At 41.2% G+C, this 18224-nt stretch overlaps 1 long non-coding RNA gene across 1 annotated transcript; it reads right to left on the bottom strand.

Annotated features, from left to right (window-relative positions):
• Window positions 1–1163: 1163 nt before the first annotated feature.
• LOC147956639 (uncharacterized) lies at window positions 1164–4479 on the bottom strand. Its single transcript, XR_015612318.1, has 2 exons — window positions 1779–4479; window positions 1164–1412 (listed from the first exon to the last, which is right to left on the bottom strand). It is a non-coding gene; the product is annotated as an uncharacterized LOC147956639 (long non-coding RNA).
• Between the last annotated feature and the right edge of the window lie 13745 nt (window positions 4480–18224).

The following is an 18224-nucleotide window of genomic DNA, read 5'->3' as shown; positions in this document are numbered from 1 at the left end:
CGAGCTAGTCAAGTAGAGGCATACTAGTGACACTCTGTTTGTCTATGTATTCACACAAGTATTATGTTTCCGGTTAATACAATTCTAGCATGAATAATAAACATTTATCATGAAATAAGGAAATAAATAATAACTTTATTATTGCCTCTAGGGCATATTTCCTTCAGTAATAAGTAGCATATTTGGGAGATCATTACATAAGCATGATGATAGTACTAATAAGTAGCATATTACATGATACTGCCCAATGGCTCATTCATCTAAGATGGAATTGATAGCATTCAACTTCACCTTGGTCTGCTCCACAACCTTTTCAAGCTCATTAGTTTGGGCATGTAACTTCCTCTTCTCTTCAGCAAGCTTCAACTTCATGTTCCTAATGACACTGACTTGAGCACAGTCATGTTCTTAACCATGTCATACTTCTCCTGTAGCTTGCTCTCATCAGGTTTCCTTTCTATCTGGGCCCTCAGCTCCTAGGCATCCAAAATGGCATTGAAATCTTCAACCAACCTCTCATAACTGGCTTGTAGCTTGATCTTCTCCTGTGTCACATTGTCACTACAAGAAATATGTCAACTTGCGACCATCATTATTGGTCGCTAAATGGTCATTATTTTTCATTTGCGACCTTTTTGTGACCAAAAGCAGATGGTCAAAAGCCGTCCGTCTTTAATGGAAATTAACGACATTTTGCGTGATATGGTCATTGAAGGCAACGACCAAAACAAAAGGTCGTTGATCCTACGACCTTCTGTTTTGGTCGCTAGCTGTCTGCCTAGGTCACATCGGATCCAACTTGGCTAGCTGACATGGCAAAATCGCGACCAAATGAAAAGGTCGTTGATAAGAATCAGCCCGGTCTGATTTGGTGTCTATATGGGCCAAGCCCATTAATTCAGCCCATATATATATATATTTTTTTCCTGTCAATTTTCGCTAGCTACATGGGCCTAGCCCATCAATTCGGCCTTTTTATTTTCTGGGCCATGGCCTTTTTGTACCAACACAGTTTTAGTTTTCTTTTTTATAAAATGGGTCCACTAGTCAAACGGGTCCCACTTGTCAGGTTCTGATAAGTGGGTCCCAGCTATTAGGCTCAGATTCTTCATATTTCAATTTGACAGTAAAATAAATAACCATTATTTAAATTGCCAAGCGGAAAACACACATAATACTTCTAATAACAATAGCTAGATTCAGTACAAGCTCTACAAATGACAAGTAATACAAGCTGTAACATATACAGTACTTTACAGGCTTTACAAGCTGATACAAGCTCTACAAGTATGGGAATCATAGTTACAAGCTCTAGAAGTGTTTTCTTCTTCAGCATGGAGCTCCTTGATAGCGATCAAATGCCAGACTCACTGGACAACCATAGTCAGGACTGGGCTAACTCACTGGTCGCCCTGTTACATGAATCAGCCGGGAAGAATTAGAAAAACTGGAGCCAATATATTATGAACATTCCATTCAAAAAAAAGGAGTAAAGAGCAATTCTTTATAGAATGATAAACACATTTCAGCTAGTACCGTGCTTTTTGTTGCCGAGCTAGTTAAAATGAGGTATTCATACAAGACAACAGACACAATAAGAATATGCATGGCACGAGTGCAGGTCCTGCAACTTCAATTCAACACATTGTGCCTAAACAACAATATCATTCTAGTACGACGGCCATCCATTCAACATGCAAGATCTAACATCTACTAGTCCGAGCTCACAAACTATCATCACAAACGCAGGAGAGAATAAAGGGAACCGAGAGAGATACCTGTGGATGATAGCGTCGACGATGATCTGGATTGAGTTAGCATCTGTGCGGAGGTGGATGATTGCCATGGTGTGCTTAGTGATGCACACGGACATGATCTTCTTGCCACTGTTGCATCCGTGTGCTCGATGATGGGGGTACCAATGCATCCAAGTAGAACAAAATCACCATCATTAAACCACAGCTTCAAGTACAAGCTAAGTATATATCAAGTGGCAGCAAAAACAAGTTGAGGAAAACACTGAAAATTGTTGCTGATATTAAATCTTCATTGTCCAGTTTTACTTCCATTTCTTTTGTTCATGTAAGTCATAGTGCTAATAAGGTGGCTCATATGTTCGCTAGATCAAGTGAACTTGTTGTCCGCTCTATCTACTGGCAGTGTATCCCCTGGTTGTATCCAAGATATTGTAAACACTAAACTGCCACACGAATGAAAGAGACAGGTTTATTACTGCTAAAAATACTTAACGGCCACAACAAATTATTATCAAAGGAATGGCAACGAATCTAAGGGTTTATTTTGGCAAAATATCCAAGGTTGAGAAATGCAAAAATGCAAAAGCGCCGATCTACTGTAGTTGTTTAACCATCACCACACTAACTTACATGTGTTCAAGAGAGCCGTTCGATCCAAAGAATTGAAGACAGATAAAAGAAAGAGAAATGTTTCATTCTGTTCAGAAGCATAGTCCAAGCTATAGCTGAGTTCTAATGAAATGCATAGGTCCAGCCGATCACAACAGCAACTACTTTAGACATTGGCTGGAGAAATGCTCATCCTTTTTATTCTTTGTAAATGAAATTTTGAGTTAAGCAGTAGCACTATTTACTTACTACACATGTACCACCAGAATTACCAAATAAGATTATAAAAAACCCAGAAGAACAAAGAGGAGACTAAAAAAATTGCTCGAACAAACTTGTTATTTAACGCGGTTTTGAAAGTGTAAGTTGGCAACAGACAAACACTCACTCACTCAGACACTACAGGTGCTTGTTTCATCACGTTACAAAGGAGCAGCACAAACCACAACTTTTCTCGACACACACACACACACATACACACAGGACCAGTAGATCAACACGGACCAGTAGTCTCCAATATAATAATGTTGAAGGTTTCAATTTCATGAGTGGATACTATAATTGACATGAACAAGGTATTCCCACACGCAACAAGGGAGAATTATGATAGTCGGGGCGAAAAACTGATAGTCAGAAAGGAAAAAAAATGCAATGTGAGAAGTTTCACAGCACTAAGTCCACAGTTCAGTTAAGTTTATGCAAATTCTATCACAAGGCCATTCTTTCATCAAAATAGAGTACAATAAAGCAATGTCATGGTCATCCTCAAAATTTGCTGAAATCAAGTGGAAACAATTTGTACAGAAACATGCCATGATCAAACTGAATAAGTCAAGTTAAATAGCTCGCACTAGTCTCTACCACCGCTCGAATCTTGCATTAATCTTCACCAGAACCCTATCTCAATATAATACATTGCCATGCAGCCACAAAAGGCAAGCTAGTTGTATCCATTAGCACTTTAGCACATAATAGACAAATAGACAGCCAAGCAATATAGCAAAGAGGGGAGACAACAGCAATACAGCACACTGGAAGACAGTGGTGCAGAAATTAAATCACTAATTGACAATGTAGCATGAAAATTGCAGAGCAATTATTCATACGAATTGAAGTGTCACATGTGGTGGTCCTGGAGGAGATGGGATCCGACGATTCTTCTATCGGTCCTGCGGAATACCCACACACAATCTGTACCAACTCGACAAGCAATGCCACTCGTTAGACTTAACCATCATACCGCAATTTTTTAGTGGAGATGAAATTTCCGCATCCCTGGAGACCAATCGATTCGTATCCCCAAAATCCAACTAGCAGTAGCAGCAGGGAATTTATTTTCCAACTAAATGTGCTCATAACAAATCCGCACTAACCACCAAAATCACAAGGATTAAACTTAAGGGCGAAGAACATGTGAAGAAATCGACCTGAATCGGGGAGAGGTTGTTGTTGACGAACTGCTGCAGCGACTCCCTCCTGGCCCCGAACCTCTGGCAGACGCCACCGTCGCGGAGGCAGCTGCGGATCTTGGCCCAGTTGTCGGCGTCCTCAACCCGGCAATGCAGCCAGGTCGAGTACTCCCCGAGGCGATACTCCCGGTACCCGCGGCCGAAGATGACAGAGCCGGCGCCGTGATTGGTGACGACGAAGGGGAAGACGGTGAAGACGCGGCAGAGGGACCCCGAGACGGCCTCCGTCTCGGGCCGCGGGATGAGCATGCCGTCCCGGACGACGACCACCAGGCCAGTTGGATCTGGGAGTGGGGAGAGGGGAGAGGATCTGAGGTGGGGAGGAGAGTGGTGGGTGGCGGGAGCCGGGGGCGGCGGCGGGCTTCTTCTTCCCGTTGGACCCTTGGATCACACGGGTAGAGAACGGAGCGCAGCTAGGTAGATTTATCGAGGGCCGGCTAGAATGAGGAGGCGGCCTTGGAGGAGGCGAGGAGGCGGCCTTGAGGGGGCGAGGAGGGCGGCGAGCGGGGAGGAGGCCACTGCGCCCTGAGCGCGGCAGCGGCGGCGGACGTGGTGGCGGCGAGCGGCTTGAGCGTGCGCGAGCGGGAGAGGATGAGGGGGGAGAGTGAGTCCGGTGGCGAGATTGATAGGGTTTGGGTGGTCGGGTTGCGCGGGGGGGGGGGGGGGGGGGGCGGTTTCTTGGATGGATGGATGGATGACATGTCATCGATCCATGGCACAAACATTTCAACCAATGAGAACAAAGCTTATGTAATTGTGTTCTTCTATTTGTTTCTCTTGTATTTTTTGCACAAAGGTGCATTCTGGAATGGCATAATTTGTTCAAATATATCATACTTTTCACAAGGGTGCATCCTGGAATGACAAACAATGTTGCCTAAGAAAGTTTTCATTTTTTGGACAAAAAATTCATTTTTCATTTTTTGAGTGTCCAAAATGAGTTTTTTTGTGAAGGACCTACATAATATTTGTTGCAAAATGGGATCAAATCAATTTTCTAAAATATTAGGCCATATTTAATGTACAATTGACCAAAAGGTTGGGTGTCAAAAGATTTTATCCACCTCTCGTGAAAAAGACAAATTTCCGCCGATTCAGGAGGAAGCGGGTCAAATTTGAACTACAACTACCTTATAGTTTGCTCTTTATTTTTCCCAAAAATCATTTCTAAGTACATAAGCATCTATTTAATTAGAGAAACACCAAAAGTTTCCAAGATTCAACCACTAGCGAGGAACGGTCATGCCCGCCGTTTTGACCGCATTTTGAAATGGGCATGAAAAAATAAAAAAATAAAAAAATGGAAAACCTTCGCATTGTGTCATTATACGTGGCCAAGATACCAGGAAAAATAATAAACTTGTAATACGGTAATTATTTTAAAAAAGTGATCTCAGAAACAAGTTATCACGTGTGAAAATCAATGGCTTTCAAGTAAAATGATCGCTGTTATGGTAGTATTCATGGCATAGTTTGTTAAAATGATCTCATATTGTGCACAAAGGTGCATCTTGGAATGGCAAACAATGTTGCCTAAGGAAGTTTTCATTTTATTTGTACGAAAAATCATTTTCCATTTTTTGAGTGCCAAAAATGAGTTTTTTATGAAGGACATATCATATATTTGTTGCAAAATTGGACCAAATCATTTTTTAAAGTATTAGGACATATTTAATGTATAATTGACCAAATGGTTGGGTGTCAGAAGCTTTGATCCACCTCTCGTGAAAAAGACAAATTTCTGTCGATTCAGTAGGAAGCGGGTCAAATTTGAACTGCAGCTGCCTCATTGTTTTCTCATGATTTTTTTTCAAAAATTATTTCTAGGTACAAAAGTATCTATTTCATTAGAGAAACACCAAAAGTTTTCCAAGATTCAACCACTAGCTAGGAATGGTCATGCCCGCTGTTTTGACCACATTTTGAAACGAGTATGAAAAATAAAAATAAAATAAAATAATTGGAAAACCTTCGCATTATGTCATTATATGTGGCCAAGATACCAGGAAAATAATAAACTTGTAATACGGTAATTATTTTAAAAAAGTGTTCTCAAAAACGAGCTATCACGTGTGAAGATCAATGGCTTTCAAGCCAAATGATCAATGTTATGGTAGCATTCATGACATAGTTTGTTAAAATGATCTCATATTGTGCACAAGGGTGCATCTTGGAATGGCAAACAATGTTGCCTAAGGAAGTTTTCATTTTATTGGGACGAAAAAAATCATTTTCTAGTTTTTGAGTGCCAAAATGATTTTTTATGAAGGACTTACCATATATTTGTTGCAAAATTGGACCAAATCATTTTTCTAAAGTATTAGGACATATTTAATGTACAATTGACCAAATGGTCGGGTGTCAGAAACTTTGATCCACCTCTTGTGAAAAAGACAAATTTCTGTCGATTTAGAAGGAAGTGGGTCAAATTTGAAGTGCAGCTGCCTCATAGTTTGCTCATGATTTTTTCCAAAAATTATTTCTAGGTACAAAAGTATCTATTTCATTAGAGAAACACCAAATGTTTCCAAGATTCAACCACTAGCGAGGAACGGTCATGCCTGCCGTTTTGACCGCATTTTGAAACAGGCATGAAAAATTAAAAAAACAAAAAATTTGGAAAACCTTCGCATTGTGTCATTATACGTGGCCAAGATACCAGGAAAAATAATAAACTTGTAATCCGGTAATTATTTTTAAAAAGTGTTCTCAGAAATGAGCTATCATGTGTGAAGGTTTATGGCTTCAAGACAAAATGATCAATCTTATGGCCACATTCATGACAGAGTTTGTTCAAATGATCCCATATCGTTCACAAGGGTGAATCTTGGAATGGCAAACAATGTTGCCTAAGTAAGTTTTCATTTTCTTTGGACGAAAAATACATTTTCCATTTTCAGAGTGCCCAAAATGAGTTTTTTTGTGAAGGACCTACCATATATTTGTTGCAAAATTGTACCAAATCATTTTTCTATAATATTTGGATATATTTAATGCACAATTGACCAAATGGTTAGGTGTCAAAAGTTTTGATCCACCTCTCGTGAAAAAGACAAATTTCCTCCAATTTAGTAGGAAACGGGTCAAATTTGAACTGCAGGTACCTTATAGTTTGCTCTTTATTTTTTTCTAAAAATCATTTATAGTTACATAAGTATATATTTAATCACAAAAACATGGTTTGGTGGCGATACGTCGAGGTTTGGACGGTGGTCGAGGGCTCCAACTCCAGAGCGTGTAAACTCGCATGCCCGCCGCGTGACCGTGGCGTTGCCATGCGTTCTGGGCGGCCTAGACATGTCTAGTGGGTTGGGCACTCCCCAGGTAGGTGCCAAGGAGAAAATTACAACCAAAGAATCTCACGAGGAGACCGAACTATGCTCAAACATGAATTAGTAGCCAAGTGTTTGATTAGCGGTACGGGAAATGCACATGGATAATGTGCCTGAGTTTTGGCTGAGGATGATCATCTACTAGGGAGACTGTCTTGGCAATTTTTCAGCTCAACTGGAGGAGCCTAGATGGCACTTGATTTGCAAAGTACCACATCAGGCAGAAATATGGATGTTGAAGCTGGGCTCAAATGAGTACATGGATTGAGCTGAAATTTTGTGGAGTATGGTCATTTGGGCATAGGAAAGCACTGTAATTTTTTATACCATTTGGATAATCCTAGCTTGTACTTCATTCACAAAGCTTCTCTCAGGATAGAAACTTTGGAAATTTGCCGAGGAAGATTTAGTAGGCAAATGGAGCTGAATATTGGAATGTGGCAATGATTTGGATATGGAAGATGGCACAAAAATTTTGAGGGCAATAGGAGGTGTCTAGATAGCACTTGCTTTGCAATGTGCCAATCTGGACAGAAAATAGAATTTGAAGCTGGGCTTACATAGATGATTGGATTGTGCTGAAATTTGCTGTAGGATAATAAGTTTGGCATATGAAGGAACTGTAAAAATTTCATACCATTTGAATAAATAAAAATGGTACTTCCTTCAAAATGTTCTCCACTGAACTTAAATTTGGGAAACATATTGAGGGAGATTGGTTAAATTAAATGAGCTAAAATTTGGTGTATGGAGTTTCTGTGGTCAGGGTAATAGAACTGTAGAAAATAGCCTGGGAAATAGTGTTTTTGGGCATAAAACAGTAGACTTGTGGTTTCTGCAAACCTAGCCTTCAATGTCGATGTTTTTTGCAATTCACTCGCCTAGACAAGATAGGTGCGCACGTGCCAGCCTAGCCTCAGCCTCAGCCCTCAGGTGGTGCCATAGTCTCTAGTAATCATGCAAAAAGAAAAGTTGGAATGTGAAAAATTGTGTTGTACTATGAGTGAAGGAATTTCATGCGTTGGATGCAGAAGTAATGGATGGTCGGGATTTGATTTAGGGGAGGAAGGGTTGCCTTTTTGTTTCCTGCCAAATAAAATAAAATAAAATAAAATAGGAGACTCTCTCGATCCCCTTTCTCCACCCCACGGCCGTGCTACTGCGGCGCCCGCATCTTTGTCCCAGAGTGATGGAGAGGAGGTTCGGGGTCACGTTGCCGTGGCCTTTTGGGGCCAAGGCCGTCTCCCCTAACAATGACATGATGATGATGGCGTCCGTCGACGTGTGCCCCGTCTGCATGGACGACTTCCTGCTCCGCGCCGCCGCCAAGGCCAAGCAGCTCCCCTGCAAGCACGTCTTCCACGAGGACTGCATCCTCCCCTGGCTCCACATCCGCAGCTCCTGCCTTGTCTGTCGCCATGAGATTGAGGTGCCTACTACTGATGACCCCGAGTCTCCTCCTGGTGGTGGCCTGCTTCGCCTAGGGTCATGGAGAGGAGGTTCGGGGTTACGTTGCCGTGGCCTTTCGGGGCCGATTTTGGCGCGTAGCAGGCGGAGAGCAACGACCAGGACCAGGACGCTGCTGGTTCACCATCTGGTGACTACAACAACGATGCCAATGCCAATGCCAATGCGAGCGGCCGCTCGTATGATGATGATCTCGACTGAGGCGCTTGCAAGGAAGAGGGGAAAAGGAGGTAATTTATTACATATTTATTTCTTTATCTTGCAATACATTGATGAGCTGTAGAGTGGTGATTCTTGACTTGGAGCTGAGTGTAGAAAAATGTTCGCTTATTTAAGCGATCAGCCTGCAGCTGAGGTTTTCATTTATTTGTCTTGGTTAGCCAATGCCACGTGTGTGTACAAGTAAAACGGCTAGAGAGAGGCGGTTTTAGTTCGCCCCTGTATGGTTTTCCATTGTTGTTCAAATGTTCAATATCTCAATGTAGATTTTACTCCATCCGTTCCTAAATATTTGTCTTTTTAGATATTTCAAATGGACTACCACATATGGATGTATATAGACATATTTTATAGTGTAGATTTATTCATTTTGCTCTGTATGTATTCATTGTTGTATAGGCTTGTTTGAAAGGAAAGGGTTGCGCTCATGGAACAAGATTTGTCAGTAGTTACACACTTGCACTGCATCTAATGGTAGTTGTATGGAATGCTATATTTCCTAGTTGACTATTTTATAGTTTTGATGTAGAACAAAGAAAAATACCAAGCTGTTATATCTGGTCTTGCGGCACAATAGGGTTTTTACATCCCGAACACAAATAAGTGCCATCTATGCATTTAACTGAATTTGAATTTTACATCCTGGACACGGTAGGGCTTTTACATCTTGGACACAAACAAGTGTCATCTATGCATTTAACTAAATTTGATTTTTAAATCCTGGACACAAAGAAGTGCCATCTACGCATTCAAGTGAATTAGGATAATATCTGTTTTTCTGGAATAAGAAGTTTGGGCGAAGTTGAATGAGATTGTCGAGAAATGGGTATATGTTGACTGTCATCAGTTTTTAGTTTACGCTTTGCTGTGTTGTGTCCTAGCTTGATTTATTCTATTGTTAATTTCTTTCAATCCATTCCCTTACTAGAGCCAGGCTGTTTGGAACTGTTTATAATGAAAGTATAGTTTAGAATGTAAATCCTGTTTTTTTTTCTTTTTGGAACTTTTGATGTGACTATGAAGGAGAAGTGACATGACACCTATATAGTATAGCATCATATCCAGCGGTTTCACCTCCTCACAGGCCAACATATTTTCCATGTTGCGATGGAGGCCTTTTTAACACGCTCTGCGCTTTGCCACCACTTGTTGTTTGTTTGCTGCACATTGCCCCTGCTATACTTGCATTCATTTTTGTTTTCTACCATGGCCTCCCATGTGATTGGTTGGTTGGTTGGTTGGTTGGTTGCCTTTTTGTTTTCTACCAAAGAGAGAAAAAGATTGGACCTGCTGCAACTGCAAGCCCAACTCTCGAGATCCCCTTTCTCCACCCCCACGGCCGCCGGCCGATTCCGGTGATCCCCGGCGTTCCACCCCCATGGAATCCACCGCGTGGATTCACGGCTCGCCCAAGAGTATGAGTATCTCCGAGCCTAGGGTGATGGAGAGGAGGTTCAGGGTCATGTTGCCGTGGCCTTTCGGGGCCAAGGTCGTCTCCCCTGACAATGACATGATGATGATGGCGGCCGTCGACGTGTGCCCCGTCTGCATGGACGACTTCCTGCTCCGCGCCGCCGCCAAGGCCAAGCAGCTCCCCTGCAAGCACGTCTTCCACGAGGACTGCATCCTCCCCTGGCTCCACATCCGCAGCTCCTACCCTGTCTGTCGCCATGAGATCGAGGTGCCCACTGATGACCCAGCTGAGTCTCCTGGTGCTGGTGCTGGTGGTGGCCCTTGGCCTAGGGTCATGAAGAGGAGGTTCAGGATCTCGCTGGCATGGGCTTTTTCTGGCGCCCAGCAGGCAGAGAGCAGCGACCACAACAACAATGATGTCGACTAATGCACCGTCCCTTATTTCATCATTATTACTTACGGTTGCTTCCGTGTAAGACGTACTCCCTCCGTTCTGATTTACTCGTCGTGGTTTTAGTTCAAATCCACGACGAGTAAATCGGAACGGAGGGAGTACGTAGGATGATCTCAATTTAGGTTTGGTTTTAGTATTTACCTTTCAATGAGTTGATTGTTTGGTCAAAGCTGGCGTGCATGTTCTATATATTCAGCTAGACAGAGCTGTATGCATGGAAAGGGTTGTTCAAAATATAATTAGGGCTGGGCTGCTGTCAGTAGTTACACATTTACGTACACTGCATCTATGATAGGTGTACGGGATTCCTATTCGATGTGAAACAAAGGAAAATATATCCAGCAGTTTTGTTTGGTCTTGTCATGTGCTAGGGTTTATACTAGCAGCCTGGACACAAACAAGTATCTATGCATTCAGCAGTAAAACTTATTTTAGAGGACTATTCCCAATTTTTGGTTTGCACTTTGCTGTCTTGTGTCCTAGCTAGCTGGATTAATTCTCTTGTAAGTTTATTTAGTTCGTTCCCTCACTAGGGTCATGCTGTTCGGAACCTTTGATGGTGAAAGTGTAGGTTAGTTGTGCTGCTCGCCCCAGCGTTTGCTCTGTATCGGTGTTGGTGCTTTGGAATACAAAGCGGGGGAAACCCTTTTTCGGTAAAGTGTAGGTTAGAATGTGAATCATATTCCTTTTTTGGCTGGCACGGAGGTAGGAAGGTATATGACCATGAAGGAGAAGCTGTGAACTTAACCAATTCGGTACTATAAAATGTGCACAGCATCATCCCCAGTAGTTTCACCTCCTCGCAGGCCTTTTTAACTTGCGGTTATGCTCTGCGCTTTGCTACCTGTTGTTTGGCTGGTGCACATTGCCCCTGCTATATCTGCATTCAATTTCCCTGCTGCTGCGATGGAGTCGTTATAATGTGAGATGTAGTAGGCCTGTAGCTTCCCGAAACAACCGTGAAGCGCTTTGCCATCTATTGTTTATATATTGACGATGGCGCACATTGGGTTGCAACATTGATTTATACCTGTGCATTGCATCCAGAACACTAGTAATTGATCAAATTGAAGTGAACCTGATGAGTGGTTTGCTGTTGTGTGTGTTTGTATCAGGCTGCTGTGTGTGTTAGGAAGAAAGCAATATTATGTGTGTTTCATAGATGATTTCAGTAAATTTACATGGATTTATCTTATCAAACACAAGTCCGAGGTGTTTCAAAAGTTTCATGATTTTCAGAAACTTGTAGAGCGACAATTTGATCGCAAAATTTTTGCTCTCCAAACAGATTGGGGAGGGGAGTATGTTAAACTCAACTCTTTCTTTACCAAAATAGGTATATCTCACCATGTCTCCTGCCCTCATGCGCACCAACAGAATGGTTCAGCTGAGAGGAAACATCGTCATATTGTTGAAGTAGGTTTGTCTCTTCTTGCTCAAGCTTCTATGCCCCTGCAGTTTTGGGGTGAAGCTTTCATTGCCGCAACCTACTTGATAAATCGGATGCCTAGCAAAGTGATCAACTTTGAAACACCTCTTGAACGACTTTTCCATGAAAAACCCAACTATTCTATCTTGAGAATTTTTGGGTGTGCCTGCTGGCCCAACCTCCGACCTTACAACAATCACAAACTTCAATTTCGCTCCAAGCAGTGTGCTTTCCTCAGGTATAGCAACCTTCACAAAGGCTTCAAATGCCTTGATATTTCCACCGGGCGTGTTTATATTTCAAGGGATGTTGTGTTTGATGAAAACGTTTTTCCTTTCTCTACACTCCATCCTAATGCCGGTGCTCGTCTCGTGATGAGATCCTTTTGCTTTCACCAGATTTATTAAATCCTACTGATCAAGGGGGTGAACATATTGCTAATGATCATTTGTTTAATAATCCTAATCCTAACGGAAACAGCAGTGAAAAAAAACAGCACTCCAAATCGTCATGATTTTATGCAGCAGCAGGAGCAACAGGAAACGCCTGGTGCGGAACACGAAGCAGATTCGCCTGCACTTGCGGGCGCTGATCCCGCGAGATTTGGTGGCAGGGGGCCAACTGACGCGCCTGCGGATCCCCAGGAAGATCTCCTGGCGCCCCTTGGCCCCTGGTCTGGCGGGACTGGTGGTGATTGGTCGGGCGGACCCGACCTGCCCTCGCCTCCGTCTGGCGCGCGCCACGCGTCAAGCTCCCGCACGGGCGGACCCGGCACGCCTGGCACGCCTTTGTCGTCACATGGGGCGGGTGGTGCGTCACCTGGCCCACACGCACAGAACTTGAGCCCAGGCAGTGCGCTGCACAGTGCACCCGCACGGGATCCAAGCCCAGTCAGGAGTGCGGCGGTCGAGGGAGATTCGCCCGCCTCTACTCGGTCGGATCGGGTACGAGGTGATGGGCTCGGATCTTCTATGGCTGATAATTCAATACATGACCATGCACAGTTACGGATGACTACACGTGCACAAAAAGGTATTTTGAAACCATCAAAGTTTAAAGATGGGACAGTCGGGTATGAGAAAAACTTCAAGTTTGCAAACTTTGCTTCCACTAGTGAACCTCAAAATCCGTTAGAGGCACTAAGCAATGATAATTGGAAAAAGGCTATGAATATAGAATATGAAGCTCTCATGAAAAATTAGACTTGGCACTTGGTTTCTCCTAAGCAAGGGAGGAATGTGATAGATTGTAAGTGGGTATACAAGATTAAAAGAAAGCCTGATGGCACAATAGACAGATACAAGGCTAGGCTAGTGGCTAAAGGCTTTAAGCAGCATTATGGTATTGATTATGAGGACACGTTTAGTCCAGTTGTTAAAGTTGCTACTATTAGACTTGTTCTGTCCATTGCTGTTTCCAGGGGTTGGAGTCTTCGTCAATTGGATGTACAGAATGCATTTCTACATGGCGTTCTCGAGGAAGAGGTTTATATGAGGCAGCCACCTGGATTTGAGGATGGCTTGAAACCACATCATGTATGTAGGTTGGACAAGGCCTTGTATGGTCTAAAGCAGGCCCCTAGAGCCTGGTATTCAAGATTGAGTATGAAACTGCAGCAACTAGGTTTTCGAGCTTCAAAAGGAGATACTTCTTTATTCTTCTTCAAGAAAGGGAAGGTGATCATCTTTATGTTAATTTATGTTGATGATATAATCGTTGCTAGTTCATCACAAGATGCTACCTTAGCTCTTCTAAAGAATTTGAGAAGTGAGTTTGCACTTAAAGACTTGGGAGAGTTACATTAGTTCCTGGGCATTGAAGTTAGAAAAATGCATGATGGTATTATGTTAACTCAAGACAAGTATGCCAGAGACATAATTAAATGGGTAGGCATGAAGGATTGTAAGCCTTCCAATACACCCATGTCTACCATTGATAAGTTGTCATTGCATGAAGGGAAGGTGTTGAGCGCCGAAGAGGGAACTAAGTACAGAAGCATAGTTGGTGCACTTCAGTATTTAACTTTGACTAGACCTGATATATCATTTGCAGTAAATAAGGTCTGTCAATTTTTGCATGCTCCTACCTCCTTACATTGGACAACTGTCAAAATAATACTAAGGTATATTCAAGGAAGTACTGGAATAGGGCTCAAGTTATGTAGATCTCCATCAACTGGAATAAGTGCATTGTCTGATGCGGATTGGGCTGGATGTCCAGATGAGAGAAGGTCTACTGGAGGTTTTGCTATTTTTCTTGGGTCTAATCTTATATCTTGGACTGCTAAGAAGCAAGCAACAGTATCACGTTCCAGTACTGAAGCATAATATAAGTCTCTCGCAAATGCAACTGCTGAGCTAATGTGGATTGAAACTTTACTTAATGAACTAGGAATCGGAAGGTCACATGTGTCACAACTGTGGTGTGACAACTTGGGTGCAACATATCTCTCTGCAAATCATGTATTTCATGCTAGAACAAAGCATATAGATATTGACTATCACTTTGTTCGTGAAAGAGTAGCACAGAAGCTATTAGAGATACAGTTCATTCCAACAGGAGATCAAGTTGTTGATGGTTTCACCAAGCCTTTACAAATTCGACAGTTTCAAGCCTTCAAGAACAATCTAAACCTTGATGAGTTAAGATTGAGGGAGGATGTTAAATGATAGGCTTGTAGAAAATGTATAGGCTAGTATTTTGTGACATGTTGTCACGTATTGGTACGTACGAGTACATGTAATCTTGGGCACGGCAGGTTGTTAGCTAGGATAGGCTTATCTTTGTATAGCTTGGAGTAGAGGCCAAGCCTAGTAACAACCTGCGCAACCTATCTTATAATCCGACATCTCTATATAACACGAACGCGTCCCTGCCGAATAGCATACGCTTCCACAATTTTCTTTCTTTCAGACACAATGCATGAGGATGACAAGGTGTGACGGATGTTGCTCGAGTTCTGGACGGAGCTGCTTGTGTTTGTCTTCAACTCTTTTTTCCTATTTGTTTCCTGTTTCTCTTTTCTATTCCCTTTTCTTTTTTTACATTCTCTGATATGTTATTTTCTTTTGACACTTTCATTTTTTAATTCGTTTCTAATTCCTTTTCCATTCACAATATTTTATTTTCTCTTATTCGTATATTTTTTCATCTATAACAAAAATGTTTATAGTGTTTATAAAAAGTGTTGGTTGTGTATTTAAAAAAGGCTCAAATCATGCTAAAAATATGTTTTGCGGGTGTCCAAAAAATATGTGCCCCGAAGTATTAAACAAAATGTTGGTCTTGTACTTTAAAAAGCTTGATTGTGTATTAAGAAAATGGTTATCATCTATTCAAGAATTTCTTGTCATGTACCAAAAATTGGTCCAAGTGTATCTAAAAACTATTCATGATATATTCCAAAAATATTAGTTTTTCTTCAAAAAAAATGTTCATTGTGTATTTCTATAAAAATTGCATGAACATTTTCAGGTACATGCGACAATTTTTTTATTAATTTTCAAATATAGGATGAACAAATTTCAATACATGATGATTTGTTTAAATAGTTGATGCACATTTCTTATTTTCTTAATACACGATGTACACTTTTTTCAACATGCATGAACCTTTTGTAAAATACATGATGAATAACTACTTTCAAATACATGAAAAAATAGCACATAGCTTTTTTTTGAAGTAGTAAACTAAAAAATTTATACGAATATTTATTTTAGGACAATTATCAAATTAAAGTAAAAAATAAATCCAAAAACCTTAAACTTGAGCGATATTTGAGCGACGTGACGGATGCATTTAAACCGGCTGCTTAACTCGCTACAAGCGAGTTATAGTTGCGCTCCAGGAAGCTCCTAATCCGTGCGTAACACGATGTAACCGACGCGCACGTCCCGGCTTGCTTTGGGCAGGCCCATTGCGGGACGTGCGCCCCATTTAATTTTTCATTTTTTATGTTTTTCTATTTTTTTAAAAAAATCGGGGATTCAAGAAAGTTCCTAATTTCAAAATGTTCGCTGATAAAAAAATGTTATTTAATTTAAACTATGTTCTTGAATCCGAAAAATATTTTCCCAAATTGCAAAAAATGTTCGTCAGTTCAAAACTATTCGTAGATCCAAAAACATTCACAAATTTCAAAAAATCCTTCCAAATTTCAAAAGTGGTCGCCAATTCAAAAAATGTTCGTGATTTCAAGAAATGTTCGTGAACTCAAAATATCTTAGAGAATTTCAAAAATAAATTCCAAATTCCAAATAATATTCTCGGATTTCAATTTTTTTTACAAAATTGAATAAATGTTCTTGGATTTCAAAGAATATTTTTGAAAAATGTTTACGAATTTAAAAAAGGAATAAAGAAAAATTAAAATATAGAATAAAATAAAAATAAGAAAAAACCCACTAGGGAAACACAAAAAGGTGAAAAAAAAGGACTATACTATCGGGTTTTCCCTTTTCTACTATGCGGAAATAACCGTGGTGGCAGTGTAACTGCGAGAGGCGCATTTGACTTTCCAGTCCTATTGGCCATTCCCAATATTGTAATGCTTCACCTTGGACTACCACCTCCCAGGCCAGAGATGATTCCTTACGATATCATATGTACTTGATACAAATTCCTTACCAAATGTTGGTACCAAAAAATAACGACAACGACGACGACGACGACGATGATGATGATAAAAGAAGAACAAGAATTGTCTTGGCAGGTCCTACTGTCCTTGCAAAGTCTTCTCCGCGCTTATACGATTTAGGTGTCAGTTTTGGCTGTTGGGTGTGTGTTATGCTTACAAAATGAGTCTCATTTACCCTTTAGATAAGTCCACTGTTGTTCCAAGTCCCAACTATTAGCATATATGTTTTCCAAAATATTACTCCAGATCATTAGTTTAGCCAGCTACACACCAGACACATACACATGGGTTCACAAACTCAGATTCGCCATATGCAACCTCCATAATTTTATCCTTCTGTATTTCCTTTTTGTTGGAATCAACTCAATATTTGTACTTTTAATTGGAGACATTCAAACATGCAGTAAAACTGAATCAAACTCGAACAACATTGAAATAAATAGTTCTTATGGGGGGTAGGGAAGGGGCAAAGTTTTTTTTTTGGTTATCAATAAGACTTTATTTCTCCAATGATAGACATGTCATTTACAAGAATTTGAGAAATAAAACCAGGGACAAAACTTTCCCAAAAATCAGAAGATCTAGTACTATAGGAGTGGCCAGCCAAGCGATCAGCTACCGAGTTGGCTTCACGAAAGCAATGAGAAACGAAACCTTTGCAAAATCACAAACCAACTCAGTGCATTATGTGATCGTTGCAACCTCCTCGCCATGGTAATCTTCCTGTTCTTGCATAATCTCCACCACAAAACTAGAATCGAACTCAATATGAGCAACGTTGCATCTGATTCTCGCTGCCAAATAAAGACCATGCTTGATGGCCAAGATCTCTGCTGAATCAACACTACTCACAAACGGCAACACCCATGTTGCACTACTCATCACGTGCAACAAGCCCTATAGCACCATCAAGAGACTGTTGGAAAGAGCATGTGTCCACATTAATTTTTATAGCTCCCCCCGCTAGGCCTTTTTCAGATCTGATTATTTATTCGTCCGGAGATTTTAGGAGATGCAGCTCCAACACAGTTTGTAGCTAATGCCCTGATAGCAAGATCTCTTCTACCTAGGGTTTGTATCGATTTTCCTTTACAAATTGGCACACATACCACAATTAGATTAGATAAGTAATGAACTAAACTAGGCGCGGAGGGACGGGCCGACACCAGCAGCGGCCTTGGACTCGCGGGCACAGGCGCAACCGAAGGCCCAACCAACATGGAAATGGTCGAGTCTTTGCTTTTGGAATAACAATAATGCATCATCTCACCGGTTGATGCTCCATGGATGAGTCGTACATGTCCTTATTAGATGTACATATCCCTATTAGTAGCCTCTAAGTAATCATGCATAAAGTAAAGTTGGAATGTGAAAAATTGTGTTGTATGAGTGAAGAATTTCACGTGTTGATGTAATGGAATGGATGGTCAGGATTTGAT

This window comes from Triticum urartu, chromosome 7A (genome assembly GCF_056163025.1).
Source record: "Triticum urartu cultivar PI428250 chromosome 7A, HENAU_Tu73, whole genome shotgun sequence".
NCBI lineage: Eukaryota > Viridiplantae > Streptophyta > Magnoliopsida > Poales > Poaceae > Triticum > Triticum urartu.
Note: the sequence above shows the minus strand (reverse complement) of the source record. Positions and strands in the feature narration are given on the sequence as shown.